Consider the following 22,358-nt stretch of genomic DNA (forward strand, 5'->3'; position numbering starts at 1 on the left):
CCTCTTGTCTGGGCGATGAACTAATCAGACGGGCAATAAAACACATGGAGCTTAAAATATTCAGGCGTCATCCATAAAAACGTCCGGTTTTTTTTTTTTTTTATTGTGGAGGGGGGGAGGATTGTCAAGGATGTGGACGTCAATTTGTGATGGTCACATCTCATCCCTCCGCCGAAAGAACACCATCAACCAACAGTCTGTCATTACTATTATTAGGTTTATTACTCCAAATAAACAGATACCAAGCAAGACCCTTAACGATCCACCTATTCAAAGTAAAGATGTAATTTTTACATCTCTATCTTCCAACTTGTCACATTACCATGCCTAACTACCCACAGTGGCATCTGTAATGTAGCGGGCAAGTATTTATCAATAGTCTCGCACCACCAATAAGAATTCACATTCGCTGTCTGGTTGACAACAAGCGCGACCAATGAATGACCGTCGAAATATATGCTTAACGACCTTTCATTATCGATAATTTTTACTATCGGCAAGCTATTAAAAGCTGAAATGGTGAAACCACAGCAGGCTTTCCAAAATTTTATGTAGCTGGGGATCGTTCTTTCAGTATAATTTTTTTTTCGTTACAGAAATATAAATGCATATCAGAACAGAAAAATAAATTTTCATTATTTAATCTTATAAAAATAAATCTATTATGTGTGTGCACTTTTTAACTTTTAAATAAACTATACTTGTTCTTGAAGAAAACCAAAGACGAGAAACTAGTTTTATTTGTATATTTTCCAAGGGCCAGCACCAGAGCGTAGTTAATACGAATATAAATATTTCGGCAATTACCACTCTCATTAATAGTAGCATTATTCATTTTTTATAGCATTTTTCTAGTAGCATTATTTATTTTTCTGAAATTTTATTTTAAATTAATTACAATCATAAAAGTTTTTCATTTTTTTAAGCTACTACAATTAAAAGAAATAGTTGACTTTGATACAAATCAGTTCCTTGTCCTAAATGTTCATTACAACAGCGCGGTTTGAAAAGTAATGCCCGCGAATTCATAGCCACTATGAGGCGAAAAAGTTACAACTGCCTAGAAACTTAACGGGGCTTAGAGGGGAACAGGTATCCTGTGTGTTATCAGACACTCAGCCTAAAACACTGATGGATCCAATATCTCTCTATTACAGAAGATTTAGGAGAAGTCCGGTTGGCCTGCCTCCCTAAAATCCACTCATGCACACCTTCTCGATGGTAAGCCCTGTTACGTCACTTAGGTGGCAACGAACGTGTAGAGTGGTTCTCTTCAAGACGCCTGGTCAGCGTGAAGAGGAAAAGACCAAACCCTCCAGCAATGAGAGCACAACAATACAAATGGCCCTCAGTCCCCAGCAGCTTTCACTCTCCCTCTTACGGCAGCGAGAGGATCAGAGTGGAAGCAGAGGGTGCTAAGAATCTCTGGGTACGACCAGGCTGCCATGCACGGAAATTGAACTTGGCCTGTTATAACGTAAGAACACTCATCGGTGAAGACAGGATATTAGAGCTGGAAAAGGAATTAGAAAATGTGAATTGGAATATCATCGGTTTGGCTGAAACAAGAAGAAGAAATGAATCACTTATAAGTTTATCAAGTGGAAATCTGCTGTACACCAATGGAAACAGTGAAAGGAGTGAAGGTGGAATTGGGTTTCTGGTCCATAAAGATTTTAAAAACAACATTTTGGAATTCAAAAGTACATCACCAAGAGTGTCAAGACTAATACTCAAGATTTCTAAGAGATACAAGCTAAAGATTATAATGATTTATGCACCAACATCGAGCCATGATGATGAAGAGGTTGAAGAAATGTACACTGAAATTGAGACTCTTCTAGATGAGCAGAAAACCCACTACACTATTATTATGGGAGACTTCAATGCTAAGGTTGGAAAAAGACAAAACAGCACAGAAAGGGGAACTATAGGAAATTTTGGAATTGGTGAAAGAAATGAAAGAGGTGAAAGACTTGTGGAATTTGCAGAATCTCAAGGACTGTCAGTAATGAACACTTTTTTCAAGAAACGGGTGAACAGAAAGTGGACATGGAAGAGTCCAAATGGATTAACTACTAATGAAATCGACTTCATCCTCACTAACAGAAGATATATTGTGAATGATGTTACCGTCCTGAATAAGGTAAATGTTGGAAGTGATCACAGAATGGTAAGATGTACACTTGATATAGATGTAGGAAAGGAAAGGAAAAAACTGACTCGAGTAAATAATACAAAGGTCTTTGAAATAACAGAGGAGGAGAAAAAGCAGTATGTACTGGAACTTAAGAACAAGTTTGAGCTTCTGCAGACTGCTGAGGACCAAGATATCGACGAGGAATATTACAACTTTTTGAAAGTGATAAAGCCCAAGAAACCTATAGGGAAAAAGAAATCCAAAGAAGAAAAAATTAGTCAAGAAACACTTGTCATGATGAACCGAAGACGACAAATGAAAAGCAAGAAAAACACTGACAGGGAGAAAATCGAGTATACTGAGTTATGCAAAGCCATTAGAAAGAGACTCAGAGAGGACATAAGAAGATTTAACACAAGAAAAGTAGAACAAGCATTAAGGGAAAACAAAGGATTTAAATCAGCAGCCATGAGCAGTAATACAGAAAGACAAATGATACTGAAACTGAAGAATAGCGATGGTGTACTTATAAACAGCAGAGAAGGCATAATTCAAATAGCAGAAGACTACTATAGAGAATTATACAAGGAGCAGGGGAATGATGCCAGCAGTGGGGAAGATGGATTGCAAAGTAGCAACACGTACGACATACCCAATATTCTTCCTGATGAGGTAGAGCATGCATTGAAGAAAATGAAGAATCAGAAAGCCCCGGGGGAAGATGAAGTTACTGTAGAGTTGTTAAAATTGGGAGGAAGAGACATAACACAAAAACTGGCAAGGTTCTTCACAAAGTGCATTAGAAAAGGTGTGACGCCTAAGCAGTGGAATAATGCAATCATAGTTTTGCTGCATAAGAAAGGAGATAAATCAGAAATTGGAAATTATAGACCAATTAGCTTGCTATCCCACATCTACAAGTTGTTCACAAGGGTCATTACTAACAGATTAGAAAGAATACTGGATGAGAATCAACCGAAAGAGCAAGCTGGCTTTAGGACAGGATTCTCAACTATGGATCACCTTCATGTAATATCACAGCTAATGGAGAAAGCAAATGAATATAAAATACCATTATGCCTGGCATTTGTGGATTATGAAAAGGCATTTGACTCCATACAGCATAAGGCAATGTTTCGGGCACTGGAAAGACAAGGCATTGATACCCCATATATTATGATTTTGAAGAAAATATACGAGAGTGCTACCTCCTTTATTAGACTAGACAAAGACAGTAGGAAATTCAAAATTGAGAAAGGAGTTCGACAAGGAGACACAATATCTCCGAAGCTGTTTACTGCTGCCCTTGAGGAAGCTTTCAGAAGATTAGACTGGTCGCAGAAAGGAGTCAATGTGAATGGAGAGTACCTAAACCATTTACGATTTGCAGATGACATTGTGGTCATAAGCCATGATCCCAAAGAATTAGAGGAAAATCTTAATCAGTTATGCACAGCTAGTAAGGATTTTGGACTAAAGATGAATATGGCTAAAACAAAAGTAATGATGAACAAGTATGCCACAGAAAGGGAAATAATGATTGAAGGAGCAGTAATTGAAAAGGTGGAGTCATATACTTATCTGGGACAAGTTATTAGCTGTAATAATGATAAATGGCTGGAAGTCAAGAGAAGAATAAATTTTGGATGGATAGCATTCAGGAAATATAGTCACATACTGAAGAGCAATATCCCAGTTTGTCTGAAACGTAAAATAATGGACCAATGTATACTCCCCATCATGACTTATGGAAGTGAAACTTGGGCACTCACCAAAAGAATGGAAGAGAAGCTGAGAACTACACAGCGAAGAATGGAACGAATCATATTGGGAATAAGACTGTTAGATAAGAAGAGAAACACATGGATTAGGCAACAAACTCAAGTAAAGGACATTCTTATCAAAACTAAAGAACTAAAATGGTCTTGGGCAGGACACATAGCTCGAAGACATGATGACAGATGGACTAAGAAAATAACAGAATGGTATCCAAGAGGAGCTAGAAGAAAACCTGGAAGACAAAGCCGGAGATGGATAGATGAAATTCATGAGTTTGTGGGTAGTAAATGGATGTCCAGTGCTCAAAACAGAAGGAACTGGAAAGTTGCTGGAGAGGCCTTCATCCTGCAGTGGATTGAAAATGGCTGATGATGATGATGATGATGAGAAACTTAACACATGGTTTGTGGTTAAGTACGTGTGCGGGAGCTTTCTGTGTGATTTCTTTACTAGTTACATTGTTTTAAACGGAAACACCTTTGGACATGCAGTTCAAATAACATGCAGTTATTGAGTTTCTATCTGATGAAAACGTCACCACTATAAACCAGAATACAAGACAGTTCAAGGGATCTCCATGTTAAAAATATATATTCTAAGTACAAGTATCAGGAAACAGTGATATTGATCGTTAACCACCTGAATTTTTCGAAAAATAGGACCACAACGAATTCACTCCGGACCTGGCAATGCAGCAATGTCGCTTCAACAGGATAAAGCGAGATCTCGCTTTAGCCGTCAAACACTTGCAATTTGGTCTCAGAAACTTGGAGTTGTTCTGCATCCTGCAAGTAATTCGGATGTAGCCCCAAGCGACCTCTTTTTCAGAACGACTTAAGGAAACAAATATGACTACGATGAAGAAATTAAAAGTTTTCTGTCCACATCGGAAGAGTGGATTGAAAAATTGGACCGTTTTCTCCATAAATGTTCTGAATTTTGTTCAAAATGTTTTATGGAAAGCAGTGTTGAAGAAGGAATGTTAAAATAAGTGTATGATAGTGTATAATTAACACATTAAACCTTACATAGTCGTATAAATCTTAGAATTAAAAATTAGCACCTCAAAAAGGGGAGATATTTCAATTGATATTGCCAAATACGAATGATAGTTTTACTACTGTCAACCCCTATTTGGAATAATAATACATTTGTGAAATGTATTGGATTGGATTCGCAAAGCAGAACAAGTCAGTAATTTTTCTGCTTTGTGTTTAAGACAATTTGCATTATTTTAGATGGAGGTAGCTTTGAACAGTTTTAATTCCGGGCTGTTTTGAGATATGAGAAAAGTTTCATAAAACCTAATTGTGTGTAGGGTGCTTGTTTTACGATAAATTTAACATGATTTTTAAAGACGCAGTAATACGGAAATAATATTTCTCAATCTCTTATTTTAATCGTTTGCAAATTACAGTTAAATTGACTGGTATCTGCTTTCAAGAATCTGTGTAATATTTTCCTTCACTAAGTGTTTCCACTGTTCCAAAGGATCACAATTCTGAGATCTCCAAACAAACAGCGAATCTACTAAACTAACCTAGAACTCAGTTGATGCGCCTCGTTACGGCGGTGAAGGTAGAATGATATTTTCGACAGAACCAGTGTTAAGACCTGTAACTTAATGAATTGTAACATTTTTAATAATTTGACAAGATTTTAAGTTTAAAGTTTAATTAAAGCTCTTCAAATCTGAGGCGAGAGAAGCAGCGTTATTCCCAGTGAGTTATTAAAGATTTTTTTCAGTCTGCTCGATAAGCAAGTCGGAACCACGAACACAGATATAATATACAACAAAATAATTAAATAAATAAAGCGTTCAAATAGCCTACATTTTGTTCTGTAAAGTATTAAGCGTGAAGAATTCACGACTGACCGAAATGCCTTGTTTGTTTCAGGATTATTTTTAATGGGTTCAGCAACTTCCACAATGCGATTTCTTAGTTTGTCTTGTGTGGCAATACGCATACAAACCATGAATTTCATGTGAATCCACACAAAGTACTATAACGATGTGAATAGAGAGATCGTGGTAAGCACTGAACAGGGACTTTCCGACCAATCCATCTGTTACTGTATTCCGAATCTAAAATGTCAGAAACATCACGGGAAAAGTGGGCTGGAGTACCATCTTGCATAACAGAACCTATTGTTGATAATAATAAAAAGGGCCAATAACAGTGTCCCCAAGAATAATACATTAAAGAAAAAGTTGATAAGTATTGATAATCATGTCGGTTTTCTCCGGTCCAGGTATGAGTTTCGACTGTTAGAATTGCATTTCTTGTAAATGCATGACTTATCTGTAAAGTAGAACACTGCTAAGAAATTGAGGAGAAAGAGTTACACTGCAAAACGAGTCACTGACAAACGTTTATTATCTTGCGGAAACAATTCTTGTACAGGCATACTGTGAAACGGATACAATTGTGATGTCCTCCATTCGCTTGCAGATAACATTTACGTGACCTGACAACCTTCTGACACTAGTGGAGACATTTGAACAGCACGAAATATTTTCTCTTCGACATTTGCAGTTCGTCGATATCTTCCCTCTGATAGCGTTTACTCGTAACCGTTTCAGCGTACCAGTTTCTTTGAGTCGTCTTAAAGATAAAACAGGTACGCTGTCTCTTGCTGCTGTGGGCTTAACAGACATAAACAGGTCTCTTTTAGCTTCTCTCTCTCGTAGAGTTAGTCGGTTTAGGGAGATTTTTTGTTCGTTTTCCCTCCATTCCGGAACCTCAGTTTTTCATCCAGAAAAACAAACTTACCACAGAATACATGTCATTTACAAATGCATCATGGCCTTCGGTGCCTTGGCGCTATAAATGAACACCCAACCAACTATGGTGAATGACCGAATAACGAAGTCTAAACAATGCATAGCATTCATTTTGGCTATGTTCTTTTTCTTATTTCCAGTTGAGGTAAACAGAAGTTATCTTGGCCAATAACATTGCGAACATCAGCCTTTAAGTGCACAGAGAAAAAAAAAAAAAAACTTTCCCATTCTGTCCGGCTTTAGCTGACCCCGTCACGTCAGCAAAGATTGGGTTACGTTGATATGACGCCTTCTTAAACTCGCACAAAGCCTGACCCACCCACCCACCCACCTGACTTGATCAACGAGTATACAGTACTATCCCCAGCCGGTTGCCTGTGGGAGAGAGAGAGAAAGCCTTGATGGCGTTCCACGTGCGAAAACACGTAGACCAGAACACTCTTGACACGATTTCAGAATCACGTCTTAAAAAAACCGAGTTCCACATTCATCTGGAGAGTCAAAACAGTTCAATTTTGGAATCAACTCGAAAATTGTTGAAGTCGGCTTGGGCAGAAGTGCGAAGTTTTTCTCAAATCTGGTAAACAGAAACCTTATTCGATTTTGTTTTCCAATTTCTATTAACAGAGAAATGAATGCGGGAATTTTTTAATCTACCTGTCTTAAGGAATCTCACCCATCAGATTTCATTCAAATTAGCATTGCAGGGAGAAAGGGGACGAACTGCATCTTGCACACAACATGCGCAATAAATCCCAGCGTATTTCAATTAAAAATGGGTTGAGAAGCCACGACGACGCAAATAAAGGAAGGCCAGTGGAAATGGAGAGATCCAATTTCTTAATATCAAATTGTTAATGTATAATAAAGAAATGTTTTCGATGAACTTTGTATTTCTGATATATATATCCCCCAAAGGGGGGTAAAAATTATTTTCAGAGTTACTGTAAAACAGTTTTTCTTCGGCCTTCTTGGACAACACTACAAATGTTGAATGTTTTCCACTCATCGATGCTCAATGGACATAGAACAGACTAACAATTCAATCCATTCGGGGTACAACTCATTATAAAATAAACGTCTTGAACCCAACTTTCCTTCATATCATCATGAGAACGAACTTTTGATGAAAAAAAAAAAAAAAAACTTGAAATATCTTTTTCTGTTACTTTAATAAATCTGTCTCGTTCTTTATACAGTACTTCACATTTCTTGCTTTTAAACCAGTGGTGTCTGCTCACAGTACTGGATAAGATAGAAATAGTCCAACTGTAGTGGAGCAACATATGTGGACACCAGCACGCATATTGTGGGTTCGAACCAGTACGCTTCCAAAAAAAAAAAAAAAAAAAAAAAAAAAAAAAGCAGCACGTTCTACTGCCAACAACTGCTGATTTATCTGCTGCAATAAAGTTTGCAACTCTTCCAGCTGTGGTGGCAGGACTAAATAAAGAAAACGAAACGGGCCAGGGCAATTTGTGAACACGTTTCATTTCCACTATAAACAAAAACAATATTATTCTATGAAAGGTCTTTTGTAGTCTGTTACCAAATACGGTCTCATGCGTTATGAATACAGCAAGGTGGCAGTGGCATGTTTTGGTTCTCTACTGATAGAGGTCTCTGTCGCTTCATATTCGAGTGAGATGGAATGAAGTGCGCAATTGTACTGAAAGGGCAGAAGTTTTCCGCTCGTGATTACACACGAGATACACGAATATGACAGACAGTTACGGAACACAATCTGTCCACTACATCGATGTGAAAGGAGAATAATGACCTATTGTTATCGGAGAAAGGAACATACAAGCTGGCAGCAATTTGGGACGTATTATTATCAAAGAAAAATTTCCTCAGTGCGATTGGGAGATGTAATACAGATGCGTCTCGTTATGGCGGTGAAGGTAGAATGATATCATCGATGGAAATCCAAGAAGTCCGGCCTTCAGATGACTTGATTAGCTCAGAAATAGCCTTCACTGTGCCGCTCCTGTGAACCATTGAGTTCGCTTGGTTGCATCCAAAATCGTCGTGACCCAAGAGGGCGTGAGTAGTCACGATCTTTAGCGATCACGCTACAGATGCATTTCAGTAATAGTCCACGGTGTACAAGGCCAGCAGTATGGTACGGTACTCATTCCTCACCAACAGTTTCAGAAAATTCACAGTGACTGCTTTGACATGATTTTGCACATGTACTTCCATTCGCCAACAGCAATCAGCGACCCTCAAAAACATCCCCACTCTAAGTAACATCCACCCAAAATGGATTTTTAAAACAACTATTGTTCTTTAGTATTTTTTATTATTTATTTATTTTTTTACTGTATACTCACTTCAAAATGGTTGGAGTGTGATAAGTAATTTTATCAGTGAAGTAATTTACAAAGAGTAAAACGGTGGACATTTTTTGTTGGCACAGCGCAGTAGGAGAATTGAAAGGAGAGCTTTAAGTGTGGTAGGAAGAAACGAAGGTTCGTCTTTGTATTGTATGGACTTCAGTGGTTCATATAATTTTTGAAAACAGATGCAGATTAAGTGCACTGGACGAATCTGATAAAAAAAAAAAAATCACAGATGATCACCAATTCCTCTGAATGAATGGTCACTGAAAGTTGCAGAACATTGCATTAATGTAATACTGTAATTATATTAAAAGCATTAACATATGTTTACCTGTTTCACGTTTTTTGTCCCCCCTGTAAATTAGAATAGTTTTTGCATTGTTTCTATGTGAAGATGTATCCCAAGTTTTGAATAGTTGAGTGTAGTCCAATGGGTGGCAACCCTTCAAGGGGCGCCTCCGTAGCCGGGTGGGCAAGAGCAGCAGAAGCACGCGCTTCTTGCTTGATTAGACCAGGGTTCGAGCCCGTGCCCACCAAATACGGAGGATGCGGAACGGTCCGGGAATGACCACCGCATATCCCCGGAGCAATATGGCCTTAGTTGCTAATGCTCCTAAAAACCAAATAACAAACCCTTCAAGGAGGGGGATGTGCTGAGTTCCTTCTGGCGTACGTATTCCAGTCCCCATTCCACATTCTTGGGGTATTTTTCCCTCCCTCTCTCGCTTTTGGTTTGTGAGAGATATATAAATAAGATTTCTCTCCGTTATTTAAGAGCGATAAAATAACGTATGGAGCTTTCGTTTAGTTATCTTATTAATCTCAAACAATAGCAGTGTTAAATTTCCTACCCCTCAACACATTTAAACTATCTGCAGGAGCCCACTTACAATACTGTATAAAGCTTTCTGATAACTACTACACGAACCATTTATGGGAATGGTGAGGTCTGTACAGAAAGGTGGGGGGCAAGGGTCAGTTTTGGAAGAAAAATTAACTATTAAATGGTCAGAAGTAATTTCCTTAGTGAGTGCCCACTGCATTAAGGTCGTGTGTAGCTTAGCTATGAACAGCAACAAACCCCTTTAGAACTATAAAGAGCAAAACGAATCTCCAAACTTGGGGTGGAAGTAGTTTCCTTCATGTTGCTTTAAAGTGCAGAGGATAATAACCCTGGATCGCTCGCAAGCTACAACCATTGAAACGGGGCTAAGAGAAATTGCCATTCTTCCTTTTGTTCTTGTTGCAGAGTAAGCCTAAACTTTGTTCTTACTACAGCCATTGTTTCAGGCACGCATTACTGCCGGGTATTTGTATGCCATTATCGTATTTTCCACCCTCTTAACTAGTCCCAATTCTTATCAATGCTTTACGCGCCATCTTCCGGCGTCTGTTAAACCAAGATCAGGCGAACGTTGCACTCATTTTGACAATCCCAAGTCGCCCGTCTGGAAAGATAGACAATAACGATATGGATTTTTTTTTTAATAGGAAGACAAAGGGCGAGCTTTAAGAGAGCCTTCACGTGATAGGTGGAAGAGGCAAAGAATAGCTCGAGTAATCAGAAGCTGACGAGAGGTCACGTCGTTACACGAAACTACACGCATCCTATCTCGGCTATGAAAAATCGCACGAGGAGCAGTGTTTCTCGCCTTAACACCGGCACACGTCAGCCTGAGAATGCCGCAAGATATTTGACAACCTCCACTGTTTTTCTTTTAAACTCTCACGATTGGCTTTCCTTAAATTGCTGGAGTCAGGAAAAAGTTCCGAGAATGTTTGAAAAATGGCAGACCAGTAGAAATGAGGAACCCATTTATTATCGGTTTAATGAAACATCAGGGAGGAGAGTTACACTACCTTCTTAAAAAGAAAATGCGTAAATACTTTATTGAACAGGCAAACCTGTCATATTTACTGAATTTATAATTTCAAGCATAAATAGGTGGAAGAAGAAACAACCAATAACTGAATCGCTGTACGAATGTTTGCTGTTACGTGTCAATACACATGCGTGAGAAAACTGGGCACCAGTTTCTATTGCGATACCTGCTAAAATTTGAGAAATGTTCCTTAAACACAAAATAACGAGTAAAGATTCCAGGGACATGCGAGAGAGATTCGCCGCACCCGGGTTCGCACTCATCGAAAGCATAGTCCATTTAAAATTTCTAAGCTCAAACAAGAAACGTAAGAAAGCGTCCAAGGACTGGCACCCTTTAATTATTAATGATTTCTGTAACAATGATTCAATATATTTTTCGTTTCCTCCCCTTATTCGTGCTTATCTGGTATTAAAAAGCAGTTGCAAAGTTGCTTCATTTAAAATCTTAGAAAAAATATAATAGATTACGACTATCATTTGTTAATTGCCACTTTCATTAATAATATAATAAAGAAAGTCTATTTGAATATATGGATGCATTAAACGATTCGCATTCCCCCACCCCCTACGAATTTAAATTGAAGAAACATTCATATCTCTTGTCTTGCCGCAGTTAGAATTTCCATGTCTGGTGTGCTTATCCATTTCTCAAAATGCTAAAAATGAACTGGGGGGGGGTCAATTTATGTGGTAAAATACCTACTAAGACAAGGTGGAAATCCAGCATTACAATAATAGATATAATTTCTTCGCACAGGATATAACCTGATATCGCTAGCTATCAGATGGAAACCCAAAAGGTTGTTAAAATTAACATGCAGGATTACCCTAGTCTTTGTTTGAACTCCTCCCTTTTTACCCGACATTAAATTGAAAATAGTTCCAGATTTACTCGTAACCCAACATCTTCAAAATAAATACAGAACAAATTATGGAAAAAATAACCCACTTTTAATCGATGCTTCACTTAGCTGATCATAATAAATTAGATCCATTTCGGCATTTATCCGTTGCTTAAATCGGTTAAAAATATATTTATTTAGAATCTTTATAATTGAGTTTTAATCATAACTGAATTGAATTTAAAATTAGGCCATTTAAGAACATCTCTAAATTTTAGATATTCAAAAAGTACGATACTTTTTTAAACGTAATTTAAATTAATTATTGCACTTTGTAAAACGGGCAAAAACCTGTAAGGTGCTAATAAATAAATGAGCATTATTTTGCCCAGCTACAAAGCTACTTTGTACAAAGTGTTTTCTTTGCAGTTGATAACTATCAAGAAGTACGAGAACCCATTTTCATCTGGATTCTCTGGGCTGCCTAGCTTCTCTCTGAAGAGAAGTGTCCGAAACAGCTGTGTGTGGGGTACAATTTTCTAATCGGGTCAACAGTCGTTTTATAGTCTGGATTGCTCGTTGTTCCTACGTGTGGCTGTTTGCAGTCTAGAGCTTCAGGTATTATTAACGTAAATTAATAATACATATTAACGGAAAAGGATTAAGTGAGGATCATTTGACGAAACTACATGTGCCCCTCCCACCCAAGGATAATCTCGGCCATTAGTTGGCGAGTTAGTCCTTGGTGGGAGGTGCAGATCAACAAAGAAAACATTTTTGAAGAAAATCAAAACCGTTCAAATTTTTAAAATCAAACAGCTAGAACCGAAGTTATGAATGATATAATGTTTTATACTCATGCCGCAACTTTAAGGAACCAACGTTAGTGACTGAGTTAGCGTCATTTAGGAAATTAATTGTCATTTCCGTCTCACATTTTTGTTACCAATCGGTTTTCAGTCCGAAAAATTCAGTAGGTGCCTTCATATCAAAAAGCAGTGAATGTCAGCTGCCTCTGTAAGCCAAATCGTTCTGTAAATGCGAATTTACAGTCCACACTGATGCTCTTAGCTGACTTATGTACGAGTCATCTATGAACTCAGTTTTATGAGTTCATAGATGACTCGTAACCCCACCATAAAAAACAAAAAAACACACATCTTGTATAATACAATAAAAGATTCCGATGCGTGTACAGCATCGGGCACAGGATTCGATTTGTGCCCTTTCCGGCAAGAGTCTAAATGGAGGGCCATAAGAGTTTTAAGATGTATATCATGCTCCTCCCCCCACTTGAGTGGAGGACCCGTATTGCGAATGTTCAAGTCACTAGTTTTCTGGAAAACTAGTAATGTTCAAAGGTAAAGGAATTTGAAATTAAAGCGAAATTTGGGGAGAAAAATCAAAAGCAATTTAAATAATAAGCAAACCTCGTGTTGTTTTCTTTCAAATCCATTTTTATTTTCTTCAGATAAAGAAAATTATTCTGTTTGATGTCTGGACGACACAAGTGCACGCCCTCAGCGTCGCATTAATGCCACGCCGAGGGCGTTGTACGCTACTTTCGAAGACTCTCCTTAGAAACAGCTGGGCTGACGAATGATTTAGCATTGTTTTGCTAAAAGAACGCTATACGGCACCCTGCTGGCACAAACTGGAACAGGACACAGTCACACCCTGTCGTCAATATGGTGGTAATGAAACACGAGTCAGTCTCGTTAACTCGATGATTGCAATATGATCGGAAAAGCATCGCGGGAAACAAAAACAAAAAAATTGCGTACGCAGCACAGTCAACACCATCGAGTTGTTGACAAACAAAAGGATCAAATCGCGTAATTCAAACTATAGGGAATGAATTGTAGCTACACAGCGTCCTCATGCACTTAAATTCGTTCTAGTATCTAATGACCCGGAGCAGATCGTGTTGTAACTAAAAGAGCTTGAGAAACCTTGGTTTCTCAATGTGTCGCGATACCACTTCCAAAAATTTGTTTAAAATTTGTAATAAATGGACTGTTCGATTTATAACACGAGCTCCTTGTTAAGACAAGGAGCTCGTGTTAATAAGGCGCGCGTGTTATAAATCACTGCGTTACAAAGTAATTTACAACACACATGGTAACCCCTACAATTTAAATGTCCACTATTCTCCTAAGTAGGTTGTGCGTAGGTAATCTCCGGCTGTTCTCTAATTTGCCCACTCGTGCGGCTCTTGACACCCTTGCGTAACATCACACCACATAATAAACACATCTACCAAAGTTATTGAGCGATCGCCCTCTGCATGTTCGAGTGAGGGAGTTAGAAACAGCCCTCGGCAATCGCCAGGTGCGTGGAATACATCGGGGTGGATGATCTGAGAAAAAAAGAAGACAAACTTCTTTCTCTCTCTGTTTTTTTACGGCAGGTCACTAAACCAGCAACTGACAAGAGCAAGAGATGCTCTGCCGATAACTTTGACTTACGAATGCCTCCCTCCTCCACTGTTCTTCCGTAAAGGCACGTATTCCTGGCGCGTGAGGTTTCTATTGACAGGCAGTAAAGGATGCGAAATATCGGGCTAAAATGTCTGTATCTTATTAATCAGTGACGTTTTTGGTAGTTTACATAATAAATGGCTACGAAATGTGCACGGAAGCCTTAACGGACACGCATAACTTCATCACTTTCGTAGTATCCTACAAAGGTTCGACATTAAGGATTAGGAAAGTTTACAACATTCGTCTCAAATCCGCAACGAAATAGCGGGGGGAAATAAGGTCAAAATCAGATTAAAGTAATTAAATGAAAGCAACAATTCGTTTATTGAATATTTGGACGTAGAATTTCTCAACATCAGAGTGAATAAATGAATTGCTGAGTTAAAAATTCAGTTAAGCGTTTAACTATTTTATATAAATTTTATTTTAACGGTTAATTTACTCGTCATTTTCCATTCAACGTATCAAATACGGCAATGTTTCATAAACAAGTCAAGTGTTCTGTTCCAGCAAGAAACACTCAAATTAATCGCGAAAGATCGGGGGAGGGGAGTCTTCCTCGCAGTCATCGCGCGTAGCAATTTCAATTTTTATTCGCTCGACAACTTAAAATGAAATTCTCTCTTTGCAGGCTAAGAAAAATCTTTGCTTCTCAACGTAGGGCAACAGCATCCCTAAGAATAACAGCACTGGAAACTTCAGGTATACGGGTTTGACATACTGAGTTGCTAAAATTTCAAAATACAGTTTTACCAGAGATGGGAGTAGCTATATCACACCGCTTAACCATCTCTATATGACTGCTGCTGTCTTTTAAAATTTGCAACCACTTGTGGAAGGGACAAGTGAGTGAGCTGCTCCATGCTGATACCGTCTGAAATCGGTTTGTGGTTGGGTGGGTTGTAATATTGGCTCGGACGTCGTGTGGGGGGGACTCGGATCGCTGTCATAGGTTAGTGAGAAAAGGATTTGTAAAAGAAAAAGGTGAATTCAATAAAGCTGTCTGCCTTCCGGACTCACTGGCTTTCAACAACCCCCTGTTTTCATCTTGACCCTACAATAATTTCTCTTAGTCGAACTTTTTGCACACAATTCTCTAATTCAATGATATAATTTTATTTAGACTACAAAGTAAAAGACCTACCTGCCAAATAAATTCGGGCATCAATTCTTGAGTTCGGTATCCATATTCGAGGAATACAAAAGCACCGTGATCGTCACTAATTGTTTTTGTAATGGCTTATAAAACGCGTTACTTGAAACGCGGTGCATTGTGGAATGAGCACACCTGACTGGCCGTACTAAGAAACACGTGCTACGAAGTATGCTGACATCGTATTTCAAAGCTGACATCACGCTGTGACGTAAATGCCGAGTATAAAACTGAGGTCAGGATCTAAAAGCTTCTAGATTTTTTACTGAGCCATAATTATGAAATTGTACAGAACTGTAAATAAATCATGGAGATATAAATTAACAACAACCAATCAAAATGTCGATTTCAAACAATACGAATCAATTGCCCTCCGCCAAATAAAATCTCTGCGAGCACCCCTGTCTTCTCTTCGCTCTGTGAAGTTTACCAATCGCTACACGAACTCCGCGAAAACGTTTTCATGAATGACGGATTAACATAATTGAAGCGTGTAGCTATGGAAAAACTAAAAGAGCTAGGGAGGGGAGGAACCATTTCTTTTTAGAAAAGAAACTACAGTATTTAAACGGAATTTTCTCCGTGAAAAAGAAATAGCATTTCCTTCCCTACCCTGAAAAGGAAGCTGAAAAAAAATTCAATGTTTTTAGAGTAAACAGCTAAATGGTAAAAACCTTTCCCCCCCCCCGACAGAAATGCAGATGATTGGCTACCTCGAAAATTTTACACCGTAAAATGATAACCCAATGTGGAGATAACATTCTGAACACGCATCGTTTTTATTAATAAACATAGATTACAGCAACGGTGCCAATAACAACGTGTAAACTACATACGAAGTTAAACACAGGGATTTCTGTTATTTCCATTTAAAACAATGAAAAAGTATCTATAATAATTAAAAAAAAAAAAACTAGGCGAATTAAGGCCAGAAAAAATATGCAAAACGCCATGTAAGGCCAAACGATACAAAGAAGCTTACTTTTTCTGCATCAGCTAAATAATAATAATAATAAATATATATATATATATATATATATATTCACACTGTTCCCATTTCCACAAGGTAATCATTTATTTTTGCTTAAACTCAGTCATATTGACTTTCTCCAACCAAGTATCAACAACTTATTCCAATGTTCGACAATTCGCTTCCCATTGACGAACCAATGAGATCCAATGTTTTGTTATTCCCTGGCATTTTATATTTGTGTCTTCTGGTTTTGTCTCGCGAGGTGGAAGACGCCTTTCTCATTCATTTTATGCATCCCTTCAGCATATTATACGCCACAGTAAGATTTTCTCTTAATGCCTGGTTGTCAAACTTTGCAGCCCACACCTCTTAAGCCATTCCTTACATGTGCATCGCTTTGCACTCGTCACCAATCTAGTAGGCCTTCCCCGAACCCACTGCAGAAGTTCTGTCAACTTTGTGGATTCTCTAGACTTGAATACAAGATTACACACCCTGTCTAACTACCGTCTTGTAAACAGTTACGGTGTCCTTTTTCCCTATCCGAAAATCATAGGACACCACGTGACTTCCTAATCGCTTGTTTACACTGCTTGGTAAACTTCATGTCCGATTGAATCGCAATATCTTTAATCAATTTTAGCTCGTATGTTTCCCAAATACATAACGTTCCGATTTATTTTTTCGTTTCTTCAATAGATTTCGCAGTCAGTACGTCTCTGTCTAGTAGCACTTCAAACGGTTCGTACGAACGAGACCACATTGTAATGCTGATTCCTTCATTTTGCTAACTGAACGAAGAGATGTTGTCGGTTCATTCGAATTGGTGGTGCTCAGTGACGCGCCCAGGATTTTTTTTTCCTTCTTCTATCTTTCATCCATTCTGCCAATGTGGAACGTACGTTTACATTCCACATCGGTAGCATTAATACTCTGAAACACGTGACAATACAATTATAAGCAAAACTTTCTTGAAAGGCTTTGGTCCCCTCCATGCTCTTCCTCGTGAGTGCAACAGTTCTAAATCAAACGGTTCAGAAACTGACTTGGCATTTTCAAATGGCTGGATTCGACAGTGGTATTGTTTAGCTATTCTGTAAGCCGATTCTGATTCTTAATCAGCGTTATAGTCCATTTACCTCTTCGTTTTTACTCTTTCTTGTGTTTGTGGTGTGTCTAAATTTAATTTTTCACTACAACGCACGCACAAACCCACTTTCTCCGAATTGTGAATGTTCGGCCCTCAGTTCCATACTGTCAGTGTGGCAATCGTGCAGATGGCTATAACATTAGAAATGCTTCACCATTTTACTGTGTCTTTACCCTCCCTCTCAGTAAGAGTATCAAGAGCTTTCTAATAAGTCCCGTAAAACCATTAGTCACGCCAGATTTCCTGGCAAGAATTAGAATTATGTACGCCTTGGTACTGCATGCTTCTCTTAACGTGGAAGGGGAGGGACTGTTGTGCCTCTACTCTGTCTGGTCTCCCAGTTTTGTCCGGCTGCGAATTTTTGTATTTTATTCCAAGAATGTGCTTCTTTACATATAAAACCGAAGTAATCCAGAAAGAATATTGTTGAAAATAGAAGATTCCAAAGTTCCCTGCTTAATTAAAAAAAAAAAAAAAAAAAAGTGCTGATACTTTTAAGTAGCTTTATATATTACATTATATAATAAAACGAAATATGTTTGTTTATTAAATGATCTGCCTCTAATAAATAAATAATATATACCAAATAATCAAGCTGATTTTTGCCAGCTCTTCCGAAATTATACCACAATACATATACCGTTCCGACAAGGACGATGTATTAGTTAATATTCGAAGGGTAATGTGGTTGGTTTTGCCCCCCACCGCCCTTGTGTTATATATATATATATTCTGTACCAGGTACATAATGTGTCCCCCTCTAGCATATTTAACGTGTTAATTTTCATATATTGATAAAATTCATGGATAATAATATAACAACGTTTTTATTTTATTAATAATAATTACAAATCGGTTACTGAAAGTATTGGTTCTGTGTACTAAAGTAGGATATATAATTTTTACACTGAAGAGTTCACGACTAAATACACCATCTATAGTTGTTCCATTACGTGAAGTATTTATCGAAAGATCTGATGACATGTCCAAGTTGGAGAATGTTTTCATAAATGTGCACAACTCTTTTCCAGCCTCAGAGTTTAATTGTAAAGAAAAAAAATTACATTCAATCTGAAAACACCAGGTGACTTAAAACCAGATGCGTTTTCGAAAGTTTTTTTTTTTGTATCTTAAAACCTAATATTTCTGTTTCGAAATTCCTTAGATTTCCAACGATATTACTTGTCCACGTTATCCAGTTTATTACGCGGGAAAATTTCCACGATCCCATGTTCATATTTTCCACTATCCTGGAAAAACTAATGCAATTTTCGGAGGTTTGAAAGTTTTTCCTCGAGTATAAGCTAAGATGAAGCTAGGTGAAAATTTTCATTAAATTTGGGCCAGTAGAAGATAAGTTATTGATGCCATCATACAAGTATGATTGAAACAACACAAGTTACAATAATTCGCCTCTGGCTGAAACTGACGTAACTTCCGTAACGCTTTTCGCATGTCGGTTTGTCGTTGCAAAGTTTTTGGAATAACGCCAGTAAAAACGGTTTTAACGTCAAAAACACAACTTTGGGGAGTCTCCCTTCCATGTTGGAAGTCAAGTGCGTTGCATCCCTCCCCCGGCGTTGGGACGACAAAACATCCGGGAATTTTGTAATCTTTAGGCGTGCGCTTTACTAATAATATGTTGAAATTTTTGTTGGCCGTTAACTATGATTCGAATGAGGGAAATAATACACTGTAGAAACATTTATTTTTACTCACCTTGGAAGATACAGTAGTTTTAATTACCTAACAGCCCGCCAATCTAGCAATATTTCATTGAAAATAAAAACTTTTCGCGAGAATTCACCCGTTAGATAAAAAAATCTAAAAAAATTATAAAAGGTTATGAAGTTGTCACTAGTTAATGTTGACTATTTTTATCGGTTCTTTTTATTAGTTCTCAAAAGATACTTTATTTCTCAGATCGAAACCATATTAGGTCACATCCTAGGACGAAAGACTCACTTAGAAGCACTAGTGCTTAGAATCGCACTTGCCAGGCTAACAAGATGCTATAGGGGTTAATTACTCTGCTTATGATTTAGGCATATTCGGAATGATAATGTCGTGGTCTAAAATTTCTTCGAATTATCTTCAATGACCTCAACAAACAAGCAAAGAAAATAAAAATTAACTATTCTACATCTAATGATGTAGGGGATTAATGACTTTTGGTTCAAAGATCGAAACAAATAAGTCAAGGATATTAATTTCATGCCCGTGCATAGATTGAAGTACGCACCAAACTTAATCACTCTCGTGAAGGTTGACATGTCTATCTTCCCACCAAAACCATGTTATAGTGGATACTCGGAGAAATTGAAAATAGCGAAAACATGATTTTTTTTTCTTTATCACGGCTATTTGTATATTTATTACCCATGAGGAATAGAGATGGAGGAACTCTTGAAGGCCTCTTCGATCGAGGCTGCACAGCCGTCCTCGGGCAGATGGGTTATGGTCCCCATCAATTATTCGTTTATTTAGCCTTATACAACCACCAATCGGTCCGTGAAAGTGAACTTGTACAGGCACAATACACTTAAACCATATTGATCAATGCACTCAGTAAAGCAAAAATCCCCAACCAGCCACTCTTCCAAATCCACTTCGGAAGGAGCAACTTTTTTTTTTGAGAGTAATGAAGTATAAAGTGTACTAAAACAATGTTTAATATTCAAAATAATGACCCAATGGGTGCTTTTCAGTATCGCTGATGTATATAAACTACCAACGTCCGAATAGGTTCAGGAAGCTTAAAATTCAACAATAAACATTGCAATTCTATATCAAACAGAAGGCTAAGATTATTACAAAAACAACAAACTCAGTATTTCTTGAACCTTTCATGTCACAGGCCTGCTGTTTTGAATACGCCATAAAACTCTAAAACAAACAAACCTGCTGTTTCCTAAAAATACATTATCTTTTCCTTTAAATATGCTAGCTGGGGTAATAATATTCCGATTTGAGGACATTCCCGATTTGTGCTAAATACGATCTTTTTAATAGTGGTATTCTGAGCCTCAAGCAGTCAGTTGAACGTAACGCTTTTAATTAATTAATGAATCGACATCCATCTCTGGCATAATGGCAACCCATAACAACGCCGAACATCTCTAAAACCAGAAACATTACTCGCGTCATTTCCATACTCGTGGCGACTACTTTTTTCAACTAAATCGCATGCAAAGACAAGTTTATGGCAGCCCGGTGGACTGAGGATTTCAGGGTTACCGGCCAGCACATTTATCGACCATCGAAGGTCAGCCGAGGAGTTCAACCTGGGTGAAAGCCAAATACGGTACAGGTAACGTGTGTTAACATCCTGGTTAGACTGCCATCATATGGCTTAATCGTGGGTTGAATGCAATAAAATGATTACTCAAAACATTGCGTAACAATGAAAATGAAGTCGATAAAGATTAGTATAGCTGGTGATACGAGCCAAGATCTCGCACAAAAAGCAGCACGTGTACTGGTTATTTTTCTCATTATTATTAATACTGAGTAATAATTGCAAATTGAAAAGGAAAGTTCAACCAAATTACACCGATAAGGAAAATACACAAAATTAAGACTTCAATAAAAATAATTAGAATGATTATTAGAAAAAGAGTAAATCAGATTTGGAAAACACCGTCGTAACAGCTATTGAATAAATAAGTTGTACAAGTGAATAATTTAGACAGCATATAAATTTGACAAACTGGGTTTGGCTATTTTACTCTGCTTGGAGGCAGCTAAGGCAATGAGGAGTCATATCTTGCCTATGTTACTGTAAAAGCCCAAAAATCCGGCAAATCCTAGGATTTATCAATTCTCTTTGGCAAATTCTTCTTTTATAAATAAAGATCAAAGGTAAGAAAAACCTGGTAAAAAGAAGCTTTTGTATTGGATTTTATGAAAGCAATAAAAGAGTATTAAAAGAGATACCTGAGCTCATTATCTCTGATGCATAAAACAATGGCAGCCAAACTGATATTCTTTATTATTTTATTAATTATAATAGATTTCATAATAGAGAGCTATTAAGTGCTCGATAATTCCTATATTATATGAAACAACAGGGATTACTTTTATTTTAGATATAGGAAGCTTCTTTTCCAACCAACTCTCCTAGTCCAACGCGCTAATAATTCTTTGGGAAGGCGATATCAATTTTACAAAATATGTGGGACATCTTCCCCACTGTCAAAACCGTAGTGTTCAGACCCCTCGGTCTCAACATTGAGCGCTCAAGACTTCTGTCTTCAAACACCATACCTCTAGTAGCAAGGAAACCATTACGTGGATTGACATAAAATTCAGTTTCCAGATCGAAATTGAAGTGTTCCGATAAAGTGGAATCAAATTTGGCAATCATTTGTATTAATTGCAAAAAGTCTAGTTAAAATGACTCGTGCTGAATACGATCTGTATATTATGGCCACAGTTAATAAACCTACACAACGACAACTGAGTACGATGAAATAGGCAAGCATGCAATGTCGTTTATACTTCGGCCTGGTTTATGTTTTAAAATTAAAATAATATTTATTTCTAACTATTTCCACCCTTATAGATTACATATCAGAGATGAGTACAGAAGGGAGTGTCGAGAAAGCGGGTTGCAAACAGAAGTATATGAAGCGGAAATTACAAGACAAAAATGATCACATCAGGGTCTTGTACTTTTCCTTAAAAGTGTTATCCTCAGTAGGGATATATGGTGTTCTTTTGGAATTTCAGACAGGTTTTGAAAGGCAAAGAACCTATTTTATGGGCCATGTTTGTCCGACTATCTCTGCATCTAGTATAAACTAGTTAAAATATTGTTACCA

General features: G+C 37.6%; 1 protein-coding gene across 2 annotated transcripts in view; it reads right to left on the reverse strand.

The window, feature by feature from the left end:
- The window catches only part of LOC150087076 (uncharacterized), a 160,017-nt gene that overhangs the window by 105,990 nt on the left and 31,669 nt on the right, over positions 1–22,358 (reverse strand). Inside the window, exon 1 of one of the 2 annotated variants that reach the window (XM_090372937.1) lies at positions 15,404–15,495. The exons of the other annotated variant lie outside the window; for it this stretch is intronic. The gene's annotated coding sequence lies outside the window, so the exon portion shown is untranslated. Of the gene's footprint in view, positions 1–15,403; positions 15,496–22,358 lie in introns of those variants that run through there. 2 annotated transcript variants of the gene reach the window in all.

This window comes from Mastigoproctus giganteus, chromosome 4, assembly GCF_048544385.1.
Source record: "Mastigoproctus giganteus isolate SK-2022 chromosome 4, ASM4854438v1, whole genome shotgun sequence".
Classification (NCBI taxonomy): Eukaryota; Metazoa; Arthropoda; class Arachnida; order Uropygi; family Thelyphonidae; genus Mastigoproctus; species Mastigoproctus giganteus.